Source organism: Python bivittatus, unplaced genomic scaffold, assembly GCF_059951505.1.
Source record: "Python bivittatus isolate LINGU-HERP-01145 unplaced genomic scaffold, Pbiv_v1 ctg000020_np1212, whole genome shotgun sequence".
Classification (NCBI taxonomy): Eukaryota; Metazoa; Chordata; class Lepidosauria; order Squamata; family Pythonidae; genus Python; species Python bivittatus.
The window spans coordinates 103,409,901-103,432,100 of record NW_028277030.1 but is presented as its reverse complement, the minus strand read 5'-3'; the positions used below and the strand labels follow the sequence as shown (position 1 = coordinate 103,432,100).

Genomic DNA, 22,200 nt, shown 5'->3' with positions numbered 1-22,200 from the left:
GGGAATTTAAAGAAGTTGCTTCTGAGATAATATTGGTTGCCTAGTTGAGGTTCAGCTTGTTAAAAGATCAAGGGTTGTCTGTCTCTTTAGATACTGGATATGAGAGCTAAAATCTCACCTAACCTGAACATAAACATCTTGTGAAATTTGGTCATTTTGTAAGATTTGGTCATTTTGTAAGATTTTAGCCAATTCAGTGTATTTGTTTTTAAATTTTGAGGTTCTGTGGATACCATGTAGGGATGTTGTGGGCACTGCGTTGCTGACTTCTATATTTTAAATAGGTCTGCCTAAAGCCCTTATGATTAGGCATCACTATCTCTCTGGATATCTGGTTGTGATGTATTTTGTTTTTTATTATTATTAAATTCATTGTCCCCTGTTCTAATTATATAAAAACTTGAAGTGGCTTATATAATACAGGGGGCTTAAAATGTTGAGCTTTCAGAATGGAGAATTGAAGCACTGCTGTTGCTTTAGAATGATGTTTCTCAACCTCGACTGAGAAACCCGCATGCTGGCTGGGGAATTCTAGGAATCGAAGTCCAGACATCTTCAGGTTGCTGAGGTTGAAAAACACGACTTCAGAATATAAGAAGCTATCTTACCTGAGTTTATCTGCTTGTCTAACTCAGTGAAGAAAGAGTCTCACTCATTGCCTGTTAGCTGATACTAAGTGGGAATACCCAGGATTGATCCTAGTTGCTTTTGCCTGCAGTGCACATTTTCTGTGCCTATGTTGTATAGAGCCCTTCCCACTGCAACTTTTATACTGTTGTACAGTCAAATCTGAATTTATCCTGTATCCTCTCTCCTCTTCTCGCCACCAGTTCATTTGTGGCTCTGTTCCATGAAGTACAATGAGATCATTCAGTGGACTGTCCCTTTTGTGGACTGCAGATATTGGTTCTCGTGGCTTGTTTGTTAATGCTACCGTATTGGATTCTGCCTCCTAAGATGCAGAAGGTTTGAACAGGGGATGGTATTGTGAAGAAACAGTTTCATTCAGGAGCTTGTGTGAGAGGATGGATCTGCATCATTTTCAAAAGGGGCTGAAGAATCTTGGGTCTACATGGATGGATAATTTCAGACAAGTTAAGGTTCACTTGTTCCTTTTCTTGCAATCCAAGTCTTTCTCCCTCATTAGTTGTTGTATACATAGACAGCATTTTAATGGACTATCGGGGGAAAGGGGTGTCTGTTAAATCCAAATGTTCATTAAGTCTAAATTTGCATAACTGTGGTAAAATGTATGTAAGTTATACAGATTTATGTATTTATGCATTATATAATTTATGTAAAATTTACCAGAAATATGTAAATTTACATAAATTGTCTGGCCTGATTTCCCAAACAACCAACTTTTCTGTTATTTGAGGGAGACGTCCAGACTCAGATTTTGTGGAAGTTGAAGTTTCACTTAATGGCATTTTGGGGAGAAGCTGGGGTAATGTACTATTCTCACACACAAACTGGTTGTCCTTTACATGATAAATTTCTGAATGTGACCATGATGCACAGCCACAGAGAGAGTAGAAAGAGGCTGTAGTCTGCTCTGCCTATTCTCTGCTACTCTTGTACGTGTTTATGAGAGGGAGTATTAGAAAATATTCCCACTTGCAGTTAGGTCATATAGCTGATTGAGTTTCCATCTGATTCTTCTTCATTTATAAACCAGGCTTGATTTTAGCTGAGATGATATGGGAGGGGCTGTGCTGTCAATTTGTTATCAAAGGGCTGTCTAGTCCCAGGTGGTAGGGGTGGGAAGGAGATTAAAAAACTCTTTATTTGGAGGTCAGAAAAGGAGGAATACCCTGTTTCCCATTTTCTTTTTCCTGTTGCTTATCTGAAAGTTCTAGTATTTAATTTAAACTAGTTCTTGTATTTTAGTTCAAAAAGCTGAATTGGTTGCTACTGAATTATTGCCTTATTTCATGCAGGAAGGAATAAATTTTCATTCTCTATAGCTTTCTCTCCCTTCTTGCTACTTCACCTCATCCTTCCATGGCTCAAAATTATGTCCAACCAATCAAACCAGGAACAGAGAGGAGTTCTTCCTGGCAAGAGAAAACAAAATTCTCCACCTTCTCAGCTGTCAAAGCAACATCTGGCTTTATTTCTATGGTTGGTGGAGGAAAAGGCTATGAACAAAGTGCTGGAGCAAGCAAGTGGGCAGGCGCAAATGGTTAAAGGTGGATAGCGCAAGAAGATCAAACATAGCCAGACCACACTCCTGCTCTGTCCAGACAAGTGCTTGTTCAGGTAGAAGGTGAGTGAGCACCGGCAGTATCCTGCTTTACATACGTAAGCCTATAAAACATGCTTCCCCCGCCTAAATTTGTTTGGTGACCTCCATGGTTGCTGATTCACAGTTTGAGAACCCCTGCCTTAAGTTATAGCACGGATATGTAGTTATGAATTTGAGCCAAACCCACTAGGATTGTTTGATTTGTTTTAATCTGAATTAATCAGCTCATGGAACCTTTCCCAGAATTTTCATCCATCTTTTTGAGTCTGTGCTCAGTAGCCTGGTAAGAAATTATTACAGTTGGGCCATTGCGGTGGCTGATATCCAAAATAAAAGGTCACACTGTGGCCCTTGTTGTGTTTGCTTCAGCACCCATGTGGTGCCAAGGTGGTGTCCTGAGTGCTTCTGGGGTGTGAATAGTCTACTGCTTGCTCTGTAATTCAGTCAGGCTGCTGCACACTGTGTTTCTTATTAAGTCATGTAAACAATACAGCCATTCTTCTGGCTGCTAGTATGTCAGTATCTGCAGAAGGTTGGGATAGATGTGAAGTGTTCAAGGGCCTGACAGAATGCTATTTGCTTCTTAAAGCTACAAGGCATACAACTAGAGGGTTGGGTATATTGATGGCTTCAGAAATGACCCTAGGTTGCTTTATCGTGTAATTGAATGCTTGAGAAGAGGTCTTGTTTTGTCTCCCAATTTTCATAACCATCTAGGCCGGCAGCACTGGTGAATATGCTTCCTCCATTTGCAAGTTAATATTTCCTTTTAAGCAAGCATCCACATCTCTGGAAGCAACACCAAATAAGCATTCCTGGGAAATTTCTGGGTGTAATACTTTTATAATAAATGCATAGTACACAGTGCATAGGATTTGTCTTGAATGTATGTTCATCTTCCATTCATGAACATACATTCCATTCGTTGCTGTGTGATAGCAGTGGCCATGGTGACTGGGAATTTGGGGAGCTGTATTCTCAATGCACCTAGGAGACACCAGGATTGGAAGAAGGTTGGCTCTTTGCTTCTGAAAATGAAATATAGATGACAAAGATATACCCAAACCAAATATTTCCTAAACCAGCCTTTCCCAAGCTGGCGTCTTTCAGTTGCATTAGAACTACACCTACTAGGAGTCCAAGCTGGCACAGCCAGTAATTATTCCAACATATCTGTATGATATCATACAGATCTGTATTGGGGAAGGTTGTCATAAGAATTATATTTTAATTGGTCTCCAGTACAACATAAGGTGTAATAACGTGTGTGGTATCATAATGTGCTGCACTGACCTCTAAAGCTAAGTATGGTTCTGATTCCTTGGGCACTTCTAGAAGAAGACAACATATTTCTTTAATTTGGAGAGGTTTTGAAATGTTCATGTTTTAAACATGGTTTAATACAGGCTCACGTTTGACATAGAACTGCAGCTTGTTGCAAATGCAGACATCATATATAGCAGTTCATCTACTATACATTGGGAGTCGTTAAAAATATACTCGGGCGCTGCCAACTGGCTGTAAGTGCAGTATTTCTTTTGGCTACTGACTGTTAGTGAAAATGGTCTTATTTCAAAAGAGGCCTACAAGATCAGCTGATCTGATCTTTTAAAATACAAAAATATCAGAAACATAGCATTCTTTGTGGCATTTGTTTAGCCTATTTTATACTGGAAAACTGATTCTCACTTAATATTGTAAAGGATGTATTATTTCTTTAGAAGTCTTCAGGTGTGGGGTTTGGGGGGGTACACATATTTAATGAATGGACTCATTATCTTCAAAAAGTTTTGGCAGACATTATGTGTAGGATGGGAGGGATTTCCTCAAGCATTTGGCAGCAGCCATACTGTTGACTGACTGATTGGCTTCTTTGAGAGAAGATTGAACTTGATGCCGAAGTCTCTGCAAGATTCTTATTTACATTTTGCTAAGTGTGTAGTCTTTAGTAATACTTTGGAAACTGAACATATTTTATGAAGAAAAATCAATATTATCTAGAAATTCAGGGTGTTATCTCCTAGTACAGTCCATGGCAAAACTGCCATTCGCTTCGAGGAACTGCAGCTATTCAGAACCCACAATTTTCACTATGTTTTCTTGACTATATATCACCCTTTCTTTTGTTTCTGTGTTCCTTTATAGTTAACTTTCACAGGCTTTATTAGTAATATTGGAAGCAGAGTTTTTAAGTCCAGGCTCAGAATAATTGCTCTGGTAGCACATAATGTCCAGTTTCAATGCTCTGTGGCCCAGAATTCTTCTGGAAAAGATAATTATGCCCTTATCCAACACACTCTCTTTCTTATACAGTGGTACCTCGGGTTATGAACGCCTCTACTAACGAACATTTCGGGTTACGACCAGCTTCGGCAGGAAAAATTTACCTCGGGTTACAAACTCGCCTCGACTTACGAACCGGATCCGCGGCCATTTTCCCTGCTGCCACGTGGTCGCGGCTTCCTGTGGGCGAGGTCACGGTAGCAAGGAGACGTTCGGTGAGGCTTGTGGTGTGTTTTGTGGTGTTTTGCGAAGGTTTTTGGTGTGCGTGTTAGCATGGCTCCAAAGAAAATGCAGAGCAGGCTTGGCAGGAGTAAGGCTCTGAAGAGAAAATTGCCTCGGGTTGCGACCAAATTCGGGCGGAGGGTGGAACGGATTAACCGGATTTACATTGAACCCTATGGGGAAATTTGCCTCGGGTTGCGACCAAATTCGGAGGGCGGAACGGATTAACCGGATTTACATTGAACCTTATGGGAAACTTTACCTCGACTTGAGACCAACTCGAGTTGCAACCAGAGTCACGGAACGGATTAAGTTCGTATCCCGAGGTACCACTGTATTTGGAGTATTCCTAGGACATTTTCAAAGAACCCTGGGGAAATTAGTTTTTCTTGGGCTTCTGCATGTGCTGCCTTGGTGGGGAAATGGATTGAAATTATTCTTCCATGTTGCTTTCCACTTAAAGAAGAGAGCAGCGTATGAACACCCACTCCCACACAACAATAAGGAAAAAATTCCATCATGGATGGTGTTGGGTTATGCAGTTACTACACACGGGGAAGTATTGTCAGTATTTTTGCTTGCAGTTGTTAGGCTGATATTGACTGAGCCCATAGAGTTCTTCTATCTTTAATTGTGACTAAGAGAGTGTTAGGCAATCTAGTGTCTTCTAGATTTTTTTTTAAATTACGACTTTTGTGAATCCCAACCATCATGACCAGTGGTCAGGAATTTCGGAGGATAGCCCAAAAAATTTGGAAGTCTCTAAGTTACTTATCCCTAATTTAGAGGACATAATAGGAAGAGCTCTTGCAGTTAATCCCTTTACGAATAAATGTTATACTAAAATTATCAAAGTTCTTTAAATGTTTTAAAAAACATTTTAGATGCTTTCAGAATTCTTTGCGGCCACATATACTGTATATGTGTTTGTATGTGAGTATGCATATGAATGTGTGTGTATGAACATGAATGAGAGGTAGCGTGGTGTAGTGGTTAAGGTTCTGAAGTAGGAGCAGGGAGACCTAGATTCTATCCTTCCTTAAGCATGAAAGCCAGCTGTGTGGCTTTGGGTGGGTCATATTTTCTCAGCCCTAGGCTGTGAAGTCAAAAAACCTCTATCTACTAATTTGAACTACCAGTATATAGTAGATTATAGTCCATAATCTTCACTGAAGAGGCCTTCATCCTGCAACAGATTGATTTGGGCTGATATAGTATAATAATAAAGATTTCTATTTTCTGAGAGGTTTAGGCCTAACTAATTGCCTTGTGATCAGCCTGAGGTGATTCTGTTTTCATGTCCCTTATGGTGAACATTAAATATCTTGGATCCCTGCTGAATGCATCTCCATTGCAACAACTGGGCTGTAGTTGGCCATTTGGAAGTTTGCTCTGATCCAGTTCTAGTCATGCACAATTAACCAGGGTGTGGTTGATTGCAACAGTGAAACGGAGGTGTGGATCTGTATAAGGTGGAATGTACATCTTGAACACAATGCAGAGGGATGACTTTCCATCCTGTTCCAACTAGTTGACAATTTATGATTGGATGGGGGCAAGAATGCAGTATCCCCATTGTTAGGATAACAGAGATATTATCCAGTTCTGTCTTTTAAACAGTTGCTTCATAAAGGGAGGAATTGTTGAAAAATTTCTAAAAATCTCTCCCTAATCTCTATGTTCATGCAATTAATCAGAGCTCAAAATAGGTAAATCAGTATCTCCTAGCAGATCTTTGAGTTCTTTCCAGTAGATCAGTCAGTCTAAAATTAATGATTTTGGGTTTTTTTGTGGCTCCTAAATTAGACTAGATGAGACAGAGAAAAGCGTGGCTAGGGAGTGCAGTGAAACCAAGAGTAATTTTTTATGTTGAAGAACTGTGACTTCAGTTCTGATCCTCAAAACTATTTCCTGAGCTAAAGATGCAATTGAAAGCCTCCTTTTACTTAGTTCTACGTCTGTTCCTTGCTCTCCCCTAATGCCATAATTTTATTCCTGGCTTTGGTTGAATGTTGAGATTATTGTAAAAATCCAAGTATAAAACTGCCTATTCTTGCGATACCTGGCAGGGAATTATGAAAGGTGCTCTGATAGATCTGAGATCTAAAATATGAGTAATCTTGCCTGACATATGGAATGAAACAGTTTAGGGCAATAGATTAGGGCTGACTAATCTTTTAGGGCAGGGGCATCTTTTGAAACTTTATCTTCCAAAAGTTGCAAAAGACATACTTAGGATGTTGCTGGCGGGAGAACTGGAATTTTCAGATTTATTTCTCCTTTTCTGGGAGGGGTTGCTTTTTGACATTGTTATTACTAAAATACAGTATGTAAGTATATTCTGCCTTTTTCATTTTGCAAACAAAAGAACAAAAAATTGCTTCACCATGATTTGGCTATTTGTCACTTAATTTTCAGTATTCCATTGTTTATGGGGGTGCAAATAAGGAATAGGGAGCCCAGATCGTCAAACCCTGGCATAAATAGTTTCAGTTGGGCTTTTTGACTTAAAGCCTTAAAAATCAAGAATCAAAACAGTGTGTTTTGCCAAGGCTATGAAGGACTATTTTCCAGCTCTTTTTCCAAAGAGATCCTGTTTGAGAACGAAGCCTAGAGGCACCCTCCTTGCTAATCCTGAGTTGGCTGGAAAAAAGCACTTTCTGGTTGCCTCTTATTGAAAGAATTATCTGATTGATCTAATATGATCATAATTTCCTCCTCCCATAACTGTAGAGAAATGCCAGCAAATTTTATAACAGAACTGAGATTGGCTCCTGCTTTCTGCTTCTATATTCTGATCTGTAGAACCTGTTTCTACTCCATTCTAGGCCTGACAAACTATACTATGAATATCAGGTTGACCTGCTACTAAGCCTGGGGCATAATATAGGCAGGTAAGCTATTAGTGGGAGGACACTGGAAGAAAGCTCTCACTCACAACAGTTAATGATATGTTGCAGCAATGGATTAAATCCCTGGGGAGGGAGATCCTTTTATCCTGTTAGGCCTTCAGTGACTCCAACATGAGCTTATGTCATTTCATATATATGTGATACTCAATGAAAAGAAGATATTCAGATGAACAGAGGTTAATTTATAAACATTTCACATTTCCCCTTAATTATTATTCTGTTCTTTTCTTTGGGAAGCTTCTGTGATATTAAATAAACACTTCAAACTACACGCTAGCTTTGTTGAGTGTTGGAAATATGCCTGTGTAATGATGCAAAATCAGGCTTGTTTGCATATACAAATGAGTCTAATCAATGATAAACAGATAATGTGGATTAGTAACTCTCTAATACATTTATATTGCTCTATAAGTTAAAGTATATGAACAATTATAGGGAAGATGTTCAAGTTCTCTGATCATTTTGGTTGCCTTCTTCTGCAACTTTTCCAATTCTGTTGCATTTTTTTTCAAATGCAATATACAGAACTCCGGATAACTATGTACCATATATTTGTATAAGGTTTTTATAACATTATCATTTTTATTGTTAATCTCTTTTCCAATGATCCCTATCAGCTCCCCTTTTCATAGCTGCCTCACACTGAGTGGGCATCTTCGCTGAGCTATGCACTGGTTTTGGAATCTTATTCCTGGTTAGTTATAGATATTTCAGACCCCATTCATGTATATATGCAGTTCGGGGAGAGGATTGCCCCTATGTGCATAATTTTACACTTTAATTACATTTTCAGTTGATTGGTCATTCACCCAGTTTCAAAATTTCTTTCTGGAGCTGTTCAGAATCAGTTTTGGTTTTTACCATCCTGAATAGCTTAGTTTTATTTGTAAACTTGTCCAGCTCACTGCATATGCTAGAGTCAAGATAATTTCTGATTGCTGATTATTGGTGGCTCAGTAAGTATGGAGACGGTATTGCATTGACACATCCAAATGTTTAAACCTAAAGTGGTGCTACAGCATTCCTGCCTGTGTGCTGCTTCAAGGTAGTATACATAGTTTTCTCCTATTTTATCCTTACAGCAACCTTATAAGGCAGTGTGAAAGATAGGCCAAGAGCCAGCTGTTCCTTGGTCAGAGATGTCAGTTATCTCAACAGGATCTCAGGCAAAGAGTCCATTGAAATGTGGGGAAAACAGGAAGGAGCAATATGTTTAAGCGATTATGTATATAAGAGGGACTGCATTCTCGTACTGACAAAAGGCAATCAACTGTTCAGTGTGGTTTCAGTTCTTGTTTGCAATAGAAATTCTTATCTAGCTGCGCCATGTTCTGTGGGCATCTTCAGCCAAGTCCAAGCCTAGCAAACACCAAATGACTAGGCACAGATCCCATTATACCACTTCAACTTGTTTTCAGTCACTACCATGATAGCAGAATTCTTTTTTTTCTTTTCCACATTTTTCTTTTATTATTTTTCAAAGTTTGCTAGAATTTGCTAGAACATAGCATCCTCTCTCTGAGGTATCTCGCCTTGTAAGCCTGAGGATCCCATTTCACAGGGGTCAGTGTTGCAGGACAAACTTTTTTCCCTAGGAAGGCATAACATGCATCATTTTTTCTGTTTTGGTGTAAGTTGTAAATAGTATTAACTACTAGTATTTACTAAGTAGGTTCAATACTAATTGTTCTTCCTGCTTTAATCTGCCTTTAAAACTCTGAGAACAAGTTTTAAGGGCAGAAGACTCCAAAGCTTTTGTAGCTTCTTTGTCTCCTTTCAAGCTTCCTGCCATCTCCCCAAAATTGTGTAGCAGCAGGGACAGGTAAGCATAATTGGGGGTGGGGGGAGGCAGTCCCTCAAATAACACAGCCCCATACTACGAAGAACTTTGTAGGTAAATATCAGCACCTTGCATTGAACTCAGAAGCATACTAGCAACCAGTACAGCTCACTGAGCAGAGGTGTAATGTGCACTGATCATGGGGTACACATAAATTGCCCATGCTGCTACATTCTGTACTAGCTGCAGCTTCTAGATCAGTGATTCTCAACCTTTTTGAAGCTGCCGCCCCCCTAAGGAGTGGAAAATTTTTCAACCCCACCCTTTGTGAAAATCCTGTAATTTAGGGTATGGGGGGGGGGGGAGTTACTGAATTATAAAAGGCAAAAATTTTAAGTAATTTTTTTCAGTAGACTTACACACCAAATTTGTTCGATTTAACTCGATACTTTTGCCCTGGAAGGTAATTGCATTCCTTTTATTAAAATTAAAATGACTAATGCAAAAAAAATGCTTAAATGCTGTTTTATGTAAATATGTGTATTTCAAAATGCTGTAAATGCATTTATTTATTTTTTTGATGCTCGTTTTTTAAATTTTTAAAATTTTTAATTTAATTTTATTTTTTTGTAAATGCTTTTTTAATGTTTAAAAATTCTTTATTCTTAATTAGATAATTTAAAAAAACAGCAAAAAAATACGCTAAAAGAGTAATATCAATGAAACATGCTTGATTATGTCAGGGGAAAAAACAGAAATGAAGCTAACGAAAAGCAACTCAAGAAACATGGGTCAAATCAAACATTCATATTGAAAGGACGCTCAACGCACGCATTGCGATTAATCGCGTGGGAAGACAGCTGATGCGCGCGCTGCGATTAATCGCGTGGGAAAACAGCTGACGCATGCGCTGTGCTGGTTGGGATCGGAGAAGAATCATCGTGTCGAGTTCTTCAAGGTCAGCCTACCTAGAATACAAATTCGTCTCACCATTCTTAGAAGTGCGTGAGGGGAGCCGTCGCGTAAGTTCGTTTTATTGCTGGTACAAATGGTGTAAACCGGATAATCGATTTAATAAATTTTTTTGGGAGTTTTATAATTAAGTTCGAATGCCAAAACATGCCCACCGCCCCCCTACCGCCCAAAACAAGTTCACCACCCCTCAGCATCCTCCCACCGCCCCCATTGAGAACCAATGTTCTAGATGTTCTTCAAGGGCAGCCCTGTGTAAAGTGCATTGCAGTAGTTAATTTGGGAAGTGACCAAGACATGAGTGATGGTGATCAGAGCCTCCTAGTTCAGGAACAGGGACAAATGGCACACAACATGCAGTTGTACAAGTAGATACATTGGCTCTAAATAGAAAAATTGTTGACTTGTGGAATTCTTGTACTGCTACTCTTTTATCTTAATTAATCTTGCTAAAGACAACTCTGTGATTGAGGAAAAATACTTTAAGTTCAGGGAACTGCCAAGGGCCTGACAGGCACCAAGGAGCCAAAACAAAGGGAAGTTTGTGGCAAAGGAACATAATGTGAAATGTTGATGAATAGCCAACATATTCCAAGCAAACATTTGGAGATTCCAAGCAACCTGGACTTCATTATCAATCTCTTGGTGTAATCAATAAAAGTGATCAGCAATCAGTTTATTGTTAATAATTATAGTAGTTACTTTTCTTTACCCTTCCCAAACAGAAAGGAAGGATAAAATCAGAAGGAAGAGGAGGAGGAATTAGGTTTGGATTAGGGTAATTTTAAAAAGCTTTCCAGACCTTTCAGATACTTTTCCAGATGCTCTTGGCTTCAGAAACCAGAAATCAGCTTGCCATTGACTGAAGAGGACTTGCCTTGGTGCCTCCCAATTTATGAACTACATTCCCCTGACACGTGGTTTGCTCTTTTTGTTGCCATTCTTTTTAGCGTGTGTATGTGTGTTTTGGAAATTTGCATGTTATTGAAACTTTTTGATGTGTTCTCGGAGAATGTAATGTTGAAAAGAAGTACAGAATAATCTCTGTATTTCAAACAATCACAGTGTGCCTTGATTCAAAAGAACTGGGGTGCACAAGTTTGATAAATAAGTGTTAGTCTTTCTATAATATAGTTTGAAATAGTATTTCCAGCTGTAGGATATCAAATGGCAGGCAGGCTATGTTTGAGAGTATGTAACAAATATGAACGCAGATATATTTTACATGCATATGTACATGGACAAAATAGGTCCTTTGTTTCTCTTGGATCTCTGAATCTTGAGAGCACGCATAGAAGATTAAAACCTTAGTTAAAGATGGTGAAAAATCCATGGTCCTTCAGATTTGCTGAAATGCGTATCTGATTTTTGGGTCATGTTAGTGTTGAATAATGAAAGATGATGGGAATTGCAGGTGATCAAGGATGATAACTTGTTGTGGCTGGGGCTGCACTTCACATTTTTGGGGAGGAGGAGGGCTACAATAGAAGAAGCTACTTCTGGTGCATGCATCTTTAGCATGTTTGAGGAAGATAGAGGCCAATAAAGGCAACCATTTTAAAAAAAAACAACCACCCTCCAGTACTGGCTTTAGGACTTAGTCAAGCTGTGAATAGCAAATGTATTGGCTGTGAAGAAAAGCTGCGTATTTGTGTAACAGATGAAGTGAGGCTAAAGAACATTCTTGTAGAATAAGAGGCTGTGGGATGTCCAGACACCTGGGCATTTGTTTTCTGTGTGTTTTTCATTAGCAAATGAAGCGTTCCCCAGTTTGGGATTGTCTATGTGTGTGGGACTGCAACTCCCATCAATCCCAGCCAGTGTGGCCTGTGGTAAGGATGGGAATTGTAGTCCAACGTATCTGAAGGACTCAAAGCCAGGAAAGGCTGATAAAATGTGCTCACAGGGAGAACCGGTATGTGCTCGCACAAATTACATCACATCCACACAAAAGAAGGCCTCAGTATTTGGGAGCAAAAGCTGTTGCGTATGTGGGCAGCTGTGGTATGTGCTACAGTTTGGCCTTGGAAAATCTCATACCAGATGATTTCCTTCTTTGAGCCAACAGTTCAAGAATGAGTAAAAAGGCTTTTGCTTCTTGAGAGAGAAATCCCTGGGTGTGTTAGTTCTTCAAGCCTGTCTGCACATGCCTCCCCTGTCCTACTCTAGCTTGCCACATGGTCAGCTGTAGGTGGAAGCCCTTCCAGCAGAAGCTGCAGCCACATCACAATAGCCACTGTGTCTTCGGCCTGACCTCATTCAGCTGCCAGGCTGCAGCTGTTCCCCTTCCCTGCCCAGGCGGGCTTTAACCCTTAGCACACTTGGGGCCAGACCCAACAGTGAAGAGTGAGCCAGTGAAGCAGTAACAATTCTGCTTTTTTCTTGCTGATGTCCTTTGTAAGGGGAGTTCTGGTTGGATTTGTGCTCTGTGCTAATGACTAGCATTTGCAGAAGTGGGTGTGGGGGATATCAGTCAGGATTTTACACTCCCCCCCCCAATGCAGAGATGCTTATTTTTTCAGTGTGAAAAAATGATCTCTCTCCATGATTTGTCTTTCCTTCCTGCTGCCATGCTCGTCCTTCTGAGAGAATTATCTCAGTGCTGATGAGAAGAAGATGTGACGAAGAGTTCTTAGCATAACAGATGTAGGGTCTGTGTGCTCGGAATTTCCCTTAATTTCTTGTTTCCCATTAAATATTTTGAATGGGAGAAGCAGTGGAACTGGAATATGTCAACAAGTCCCTGCCAATTTCAGTGAGTATGGCTGGTGCTCTCATTGTGAAAGGCAACTGTCTTCTAAACTGGCCACAGTGTGTTCAGAATCTCTACAACTGGGATGTCTTTTTTCTTTTTTTGTATACCATGATCCAGTAGGATTGTGTGTATCCATGTGTCTCTAGGCTTTTTCATTTTCTTTGGGCACTTTCACCTTGTGTTCCATGTTATTGGTGAGGTAAATATCTGTTTGACAAGATAAAAAAAACTGTGGCTCTCTAAATACATCTGAAAGTCACTCCTAAGCATTCAGCATGTCCATTTATGAGTTGTGCTGACACTTACAGTTCAGTATGTGCTTGATTATATCTGCATTCTTTACAAGTGTGCATTGGAAGGAAAGGGGAAGAGTGATACACTGAAAAGATAATGAGAATGCCTCATTCCCCAACACACATCCCCTGCTCCAAATAAGAATGATTAGAATGTATATTAGAAATTATTTGTTTCTGGTACAGTTTCTAGAACTGCGTTTTCAGCAAGCTGAAACTAAATTTCAGCTAAGAAAAATCAGGGTATACTCACGGATAGTTTGGTTTTATGTTTGGTTATGATATGATTAATCTCAATTCTTGTTTAAGGAAGGTGCAGCTATCTGGACCCCTTTCAATCAGATTTCAGGCCTGGGTAAAATATTGAGACGACATTAATTGTGCTTATTGGTGACCTATGTCAAGATAGGGATGGGGGTGGTATGTCCATCTTATGTCGTCTTCTCTCTTAGCAGTTTACCATCCCATTGACTATTCCATCCTTCTGGACTGCCTGAAGGGTGGGGAGTAGGAGGCAGGGTGATTGCGGTGATTATTCTTCTTCTCAGGGCCAGTTCCAGTCAGTGTTGGGGGTGGGGACAGGTTGTAGCCCTAGGCTTTAATTTATGAAATGCCACAGGGTTTTTATCATCTACATGAAGGTGCCGGAGGAGATCATCCATGAACATGTATCAACAGTAGGCTGAACTCCTGGTCATCCAAGTAATGCTGTCAAGGTTCTGTCTCAGTACTGTCTCTGGAGGTTGTGGAAGTCTAGTTAAGGTTCAACCCTGGCAAGATCGAGTAGTTTCCATCTCTGGTTCTGGATGGAGCCACACTGCCTCAGGTAGAACTGGTACACAGTTTGAGGGAGCAGTTGACAGTTGTGGCTAGGAGGGCCTTTGCATAAATCCATCTTTTTTTTTTTTTCACATGTTCCTGGATTGGGAGGCCCTGCTCATGGTCACACAGGACTTGGTGATCTCTTGTCTGGATTACTGCAACATGCGCTACATGGAGTTGCTCTTAGACCATTCAGAAGTTACAGCAAGTCCAAAATGCAACAGTGAGGGTAGTTATGGGTGCACCTTGGTACACTTATGTAATACCACCACTACTGCTGCATTGCTTACCAGTGGGCTTCTGGGTGCCATTTAGGGTGCTAGTTGTCAATTATAAAGCCCTTCATGGCACAGGACTAAGATATTTCAGGAACCATCTATGTTCAATAAGATTAGACAGGGTTTGCATGCTCTGGGTCCCATCTATTAAACGGTGCCATCTTTAGGGACCCAGAATGTGTGCCTTATCTGTTGCCACACCTACCATCACCTCCAAGATTCAGATGATCCCAATCCTGCCTTCCTTTCATAAAGTGCTGAAGACCTGGCTGAGTACTGGGCCAGGATGTTATGTGAACTGTTAGTACATGTTAATATGTATTGTTGTTGCTGTTGTTATTATTTTATCTGTTCAATAGTGTCCAATTCTTAGAGACTGCCTGGACATGTCCCTGCAGTTTTCTTGGCAAGGTTTTTCAGAAGTGCCTCCTCCCTAGGGCTGAGAGAAAGTGACTGGCCCAAGGTCACTCAGCTGGTGGGACTAGAATTCATGATCCCCTGGTTTCTAGCCTGATGCCTTAACCACCACACCAAACTGTCTCTAGCAGTATGTATTATGGGAGTTATCAATTCCAGTGCTATATGCGTTTATATGTGGTTCTTTTTATGGTTGATGTATTTTTCTTAATGTTTTTAATGTGTTTGCCAGCCAGGGTTGCTTGGCAAGTAGGTGACCAAATAAATCAAATACATTTACATAAATTCATCAAAGAGTGGGATGCTTCCAAATAAACATCCATGGATTTAAGCTTTAACCCCTCATTATTATGCTCCTTACTTGTCTGATGAAAAAAATAAAGTCCAGAAAAATAAAAATCCATCAGTACTTCCATTTAGTGCAGATATTCCTAAATGCTTCTAGTAACAGGCATAATATTAAGCTTTATTTGACCCACTTTTAAGACTGTGTCTATAGCCTCTGTAAATCCTGACCTAGCCCTTAAATTCCTGGTTAAGAATCTTGCTGGCTATGTTGGAAGTAACTGAGATCTTTCAAGGAGCTTTGATTTGCCCTACCAACACAGACTTTGTGGGGTTAAATTTGAATTAGCTTTCAGAGGAGCAACCTTGCAAACCATATGGGAAGATCAAACAAACACTGTTCTTGAAAACCTATTCTTATTACCCACCAACATTGCTTTAGGCTTAGTTTAATATTGGAGATTAAAGGTTTTGGGACAAAGCTGGTGGTGTGCCCGGGGATGTTCCAGACATGTGGAGCTCTGTTCAACTAGATTGATACTATTTTGGCTCACATGGCAACATTACTCCTGCTTGGTATCTAATCTCTAAGGTCACATGCAGCTGCTATAGCAGCAGGTGTGGCAATACCAAATACCTATTCTCTCATGTGGCCATAAAAGCCTGTGGGAGCAATTGAAATTGCAATCATAAAGTCCTCATTCAGTGGAGATGATTTTTTTTTTTAAAGAAACAGAAAAGGATGGTTTTGGACTGGACATACTGAGTTTACCAGCCAGAATTAGGAGCCCTACAGGGTTTTTAATCATCAGTATTGTATTCTGAAACTGAAGAAATATGTGTTTTGCTATCACGACATCTCGCTGCTAGTGAAAGATCTGTTTTCTGAATCCTTGTTTGTGTTAGAGATAGGAAACCTTGATTTTGAAAACAGTTGGCCTTGGTAGCTGTGTATCTATGAAATATGTGGAATTTAGGTCTAGCTCAAAACAACTTATTTCACCCACAGGTTTACATGCCATGTTTTCTGTTAGCAGGCCATAGAGTTAATGTTGCCTCAGCCCTGCTGTTTGTGAGTGTAGGACTAATTCTGTGCCACTTTCCTGAATGAAATGAGGAAAACAGATAGAGCTCTGGATAGGCAGGAGAGAATTGGCTGCCTCAGAATGTCTCCTCAGCATATGCTATGCAGCTTTATGCTTTTCCTTGCTAATCTGCAAAAATGTGTTTGCTATGTTGCTTAATCTACTCTGAGGGGAAGGGATGCAAGTTCATATGAAGAATAATTCAATTTAGTTCATCAATTTCCATCCTAATATATCTAGACTGGGGTTCCTGGGAAGGGAGGAGGCACACCATGGCAATAGATCCGGGCATTTTGTTAGTAAAAAGCTACATCTGTTGGTTCCTTTACATTTTCTTCCCTCCTGCTCCCCAGAATGTGCTCCAGTCTGATTTCTTGGATCCTCCTAGTAGAATAGATTGCCTCAAGACCAGCTGCTTTTGGTTATCTCCAGTCTGAGTAGAGACAGGAAATTAATGCAATTTTAGAAGGAGGACTTGCTCTGCTTAACCCTAACGGAGATTTATGATCCAGCCTAGCAGGCCTCAGAAAAGCCGCTACCTCATCCTTCTCCAATTTGGTGCCCTCCAGATGGGTCAGACTACAACTCACATCATTCTGTTCAGTCACACTTAACTTGGTAGTAGTACTTGAAAAGCTGTTGTGTTTGATGACCCCCTCTCATTTTTATCTGAAAGGATTACTAATCGTTTCCCCAAATAATTTACCTTTCAAATGGGAAATACATTTTATATTTGTGGAAAATATGGTAAGGGAAACATATTATTTTTTTCTTATAATCTTTCAGGAGGTTGGTTGGTTTGTATCCGTTTTTTTGTAACTCAGGCTTGAGAAAGTGTGGACTTTCTCCCACCTGGAAATTTGCATATGTCCTGATCTCTAGGTGAAAATAACACAGCAGGAATATTATTAATGAGCAAATGATGCAAATGTTATACTTGTGCATCTGTTTCACTTTTTACTCTGATCCCTGTGTGACAAGAGCAGGGATGAATTGTCAAAAGTTTAGCTTTTCAACCTCTAGCTTGCCGGATAGTTGTGTATAGGATTTGGCTGGAGAAAATTGGAGTAGCAAAATAATTGCCAATCGGCTTAAGTCTTAGATATAAAACCTATCCTGTTTTTTGTACAAATATTGTCTCCTGAAGCAGTTTTGCATTCAGTAAAACCTGAGGGAGAATTCTTGCCCACAGGCTTATAAACTAAAAAGACAAGACCCTGAGAAGAAAGGGGCTTTTCCCCTTTTTTGATTGTTTTTGAAGATAAAAGGGTTTGGTCATTTATAGTTCTTCCCCAATGTGGTGCCTCCCAGATGTGTTAGACTATGACTCTCATCACTTTTCCATTAAAAATTTGTTATCAACATAGAGCATTGAAGCACAAGGGATTTTCTCTGAATATCTAGGAACAAGGTGATCATGAAATTCTAAGAGTTATTATATATGAAATTAGTGTGGTGGTGGTGGATTATATATATTTTATACAGTGCTGTTTATTATTTATTACAGAGCTATATGCAAGGAAATTTCTTCAGCGGTGTGGCAATTGGACATAGAGATATTCTGAAATGATGCCCACAATATTCCAAATGTGGCTGTGGTTCAAAAATGTTGCTTATCAGTGCCGTTCCATATCTTTTGAGAAATATGTGTGATGCCTATTTTGTTTTTACTCGACCTACTCTGTATAATTTTGTTGAAGGCACTAACGTGTCCTGCTCTAGAATAATGTGAATTGCAGTTGCCATTGCGTATAATGTTGCACAGCCTTTGCAATAGTATATTTGCCTCTTGCATATTTTAGAGGCACATTTAATATGTTCTTTGACAGTTAAATTTGTTGACTCAGGAGCTATAGCTTATCAGCGCCTTTTGTGCATTTTCCATGTCCCAAGATTCAACAAGGTCCCTCTCTGCCCTCTGAAGCTTTCAAACTGAATGTGCCATTGGGGCAAAGTAGTAGTATATTTGGTATGCAGGACAAACAAGTAATTGAATAGGTATGGGCAGCTTCCGCATGGGAGAAGAAGATAGGGTCTGAAGAAGCATGGGGATGGAAATTGCTTCTAAGAAGGTAAGAAAGGAGACAAAAATTGGCTACCAAAGATCGCTGGAAAGGTGTGAACAACTTGGTGAGGAAAAAGCAGGTCCATCCCAATAAAACCAATGGAAGTCCAAGGCACAAAGGAAAAAAAAAGAGAAGATAATAAGGCTTTTTTTTTTTTTATCTGCGCTCAGTCATTACCGACTCTGCAGTGACTGCTTGGACGAGTCTTTTTGCAGTTTTCAAGGCAAGGTGTTTCGGAAGTGGTTTGCCAGAGCCTCCTTCCTAGAGCAGAGCCCAGCTGGCGAGCGCAGGAGGCAGGGTTTCCGTTGCTTCGTGCCCTTTTCGGGCAAGCGCGGTTTCGCGCTTACCGGCAACTGCTCCCGACTCCTTTTGCAAGGCGCCGCCAGCATTTTTCCTCCCACCGGAGTGAGAGTCCCCATTTATCTACTCTCGTGAGTTTTCGAACTGTTGGGTTGACAGGAACTGGGGAGGAAACAGGAGCTCACCCTGCTAACGCGAAGGCTGGACTCGAACCGCTGAAGCGTCGACCATTTCTGGCCGGCAACTTTCAGTGTTATTAAGCTGCTGTGCCACCATGTCCCCCTATTAATAAGGCTAGAAAGAAGTAATTCGATATTACCCCCTTCCTGGTAGGTATTGCTACCTCACAATTAGCCCGTGTAGTATAATAGTTAAGGTGCTGAATTGGGACCAGGGAGATCAAGGTTCAAATCCCACTTGAAACCAGCTGGTGATTTTGAACCATTCAACTTCTCCCAGCTCAGCCTAACCTGCAGGCTATGTGCATGTATAAAATGAGGGGAAATTCTCTGCCTTGAGTTCCTAAAGGAAAGGCAGGAGAGAGAGAGAGAGAGAGAGAGAGAGAGAGATACACACACACACACACATGCAATAATTAGGCTCAGGCACAGACTTAGAGGAACAAACAGATGGTCAGCCCAAAAGGCAACCTGGTCTATTTTTGTGGCCTTTGCAACAATTAACTTTCAGAAACTGATTGGAGAAGCTGTTGCATGGCTCTACAGTAGTGCATGACAGTAGAAATGAATGTGTGCTGTTATGCATGTCAAGGAGCTGTTTAGAGGCAGGAGATGGGATGGAGAAAGCTGGTAGATGGCTGATTTAGTGAGCATAAGATGATGGTGCAGTAGATAAGGTATTGAACTGGCACTGGGGTTCAACACAGGTTCAAGTCTACTTTCAGCCATCACTGATCATTAAGTGTTCTATATTCTGCCTCAAGCTTCTGAATGAAAGACAGGATATAAATCTAATAAATATACATTTTTCTATAAATCTGGTCCGTGTTACTATTATATATTTTCATGGTATTGATCTTTCTTCAGTTAAAAGTCAGCTATGGACCTCATATGTGTTTGTCATTCTCAAATTTCCCTAATGGAGCTTTCAACATGCTAATTTCTCTAATATACATAAATTATTCTAATACACATTTTTCTGATGTACATATACTCCTTTTCTGCAAGTAAACATTTTTTTTTTGCTGATTTTTGATGAGAATGAAAACATCATCAGACTTTTTTACTATTCATGCAAATGTGCAGTCCATTCTGACACCAATTTCATTACAAATCTATGGTAGATTTCTTTCACGTTGCTAAATAAGGAAGAGCAGATGCTGGCAGAGCAGATGTAGAAAGTTTCAAGTGGAAATAGTTGGCATCCACAGCTATTACTAATACAATAGTTTAACTTTAAACAAACTCTTAATGAACTGAAAAGACACTTTTATGACATGACATTGCAGAATTAGAATTGGCTGTTGTAAGATCTTGCTTTCCTGCATTTAATAGAAGGAGATCTAGAAAAATAACTGGCACTGCTTTTTTCTGGCATGGGGAGGTGGGAGCTTTACTTACTAGAATTTTGCACATTAAGCTGCTGCTAAATTAACTTATTTTAAAGGCTTTTTAGATTGCCATAGCAGGACAGTGCCTTCTGTAGGAGCATACAACAAAAAGATAGCAAGAAATGTAATGTTAAATTGCTAGCATTCAATAACAGCAGATAGCACTAACTTTTTCATACAATGCTTTATCTAGCCCTGCATGAAAGTGACCACAGTTCAGCAACCAGCAAAGGCACAGGAGTAGAGAAAAAGCAGGGTTTTTTTAGCTGCGTTTTGTGTGGTCCTAATTAGATTCCCCCCCCCACACACAAAAATTCTCATGTTCCATTAAAGAAATTTTAAATGTAATAGAGGTAGTCCTCGACTTACGACCGGTCATTTAATATGCATGGAGAGGAGGGGAAACCCTTTAGTGGGCTGCGGAAATATTTGAGAGCAAAAGGGCTGCCTGCCAAGAGAATTTCAGCTCCATGCAGACTGAAACCATCCAGCAGGGAGCCCTTTCACTCTGTTTGCTTAACGAGCCAGGAGATTGCTTAACAACCGCAACTGGGAGTGCCCGGATTGTGGTCGTTGAGCAAAGCAGTTATGTGGGTGTCTTGCTTAACGACCGCTTCAGTCAGTGATTGAGATTCTGGTCCCAATTGTGGTTGTTAAGTGAGGACTACCTGTAAGCAAGGACAAATATACAGAGATTCTTAAGGTAGAAGGTTCCAGTCTTTTTTTAATTTTGACAGGAACTTGTGGGTGTTGTTACAAAATGGCTCCCTTGAGAGTATGGCTGTTTCCAAAACGGCTATCATGGTGTATGTTGCCAATCGCCAGATGATCGTTTATTAAAAAACAAATTGGTACGGTTACCGTGCACTGTCCTTGCTAACTTTCTCAGAACCTTACCCCCTCTAGAATACTTCTGTTGTTTTTTTGTCTGAGCAGGTGAACTATGTATTATTTTTATTTTCTAGGAATGGCTGTGTGGGGCTTATGTGAAGCTAGAGGCTAGTGCTTTGCTTCACAAAATGCCAATTGTTGTTTATTTAAGAAAAAAATATATGTTACAGGTCAGGTGGGATAAGAAGGAAGATATGCCTATTATGGGGACTGAGTCGTAAAGCATCCTCAGCCGGCGAAATTATCTTGTTTCTGCACTTTTTGTAAAGAAGATAAGTGTCCTTCAGTGAGTCTGAATCTTGATCCATCTCACCCAGTACAGTACTGCTAATTTTGACTGATTGATTCCAGTGTTGCAGCCAAGTCTTTTCCACTTGTATCTGTAGATGCTGGCCATAAATTAATTCTCTGACCTTCAGCATAGGAAACATATGCTCTACCACTGAGTTATAACCCTGTTGTAGACCAACAGTCTTTGGAAGAGTCCTAGTGCCATTATTGTAGATAATCCTAGCACCATTAGACAATCTCCTGAAAACTCTCCCTTGGCCCACAATTTACTGGTTGTCCTCTCTGCTTTATATTTCACAGCTGACAAGATAGTTATAAAAAATTGACAGCCCATATTCCAAATGCTAGTTAATCTGAATCAGTTTTGCAGTGCTATTTTGGATTAATCCTGGGTGGTTCTTGTTTCTTTCTGTCAGCTTTGTTTTAGCTGGAGCAATCCCACTTGCTCTGGTTTGTAATTAAATAAGTTTCTGAACACTGAGTTGGTTATAGCTTGAAGAAGTATCTCTTAACAATTTCTAGCAGTAGAGTTTCTCTTGTGAACCTCTGAATTCATTTTGAACCTAATTAAAATGGGAAAATAAGGGTATGCCATGTCTGATGAATTTAGTTTGCCTAAATGATAATAACTAATCTATCTTTCATGGTGAAATATTCTGGGATATATTATTGGAATAATGGTGCCATTTTGATATGATGTTTCATTAAACTATGTTTTCATTCAGCTTTT

At 40.0% G+C, this 22,200-nt stretch overlaps 1 protein-coding gene across 5 annotated transcripts in view; it reads left to right on the top strand.

Annotated features, from left to right (window-relative positions):
* LOC103053079 (uncharacterized) overlaps positions 1 to 22,200 on the top strand; it is a 56,230-nt gene that overhangs the window by 14,885 nt on the left and 19,145 nt on the right. The gene's annotated exons all lie outside the window — the stretch shown is intronic.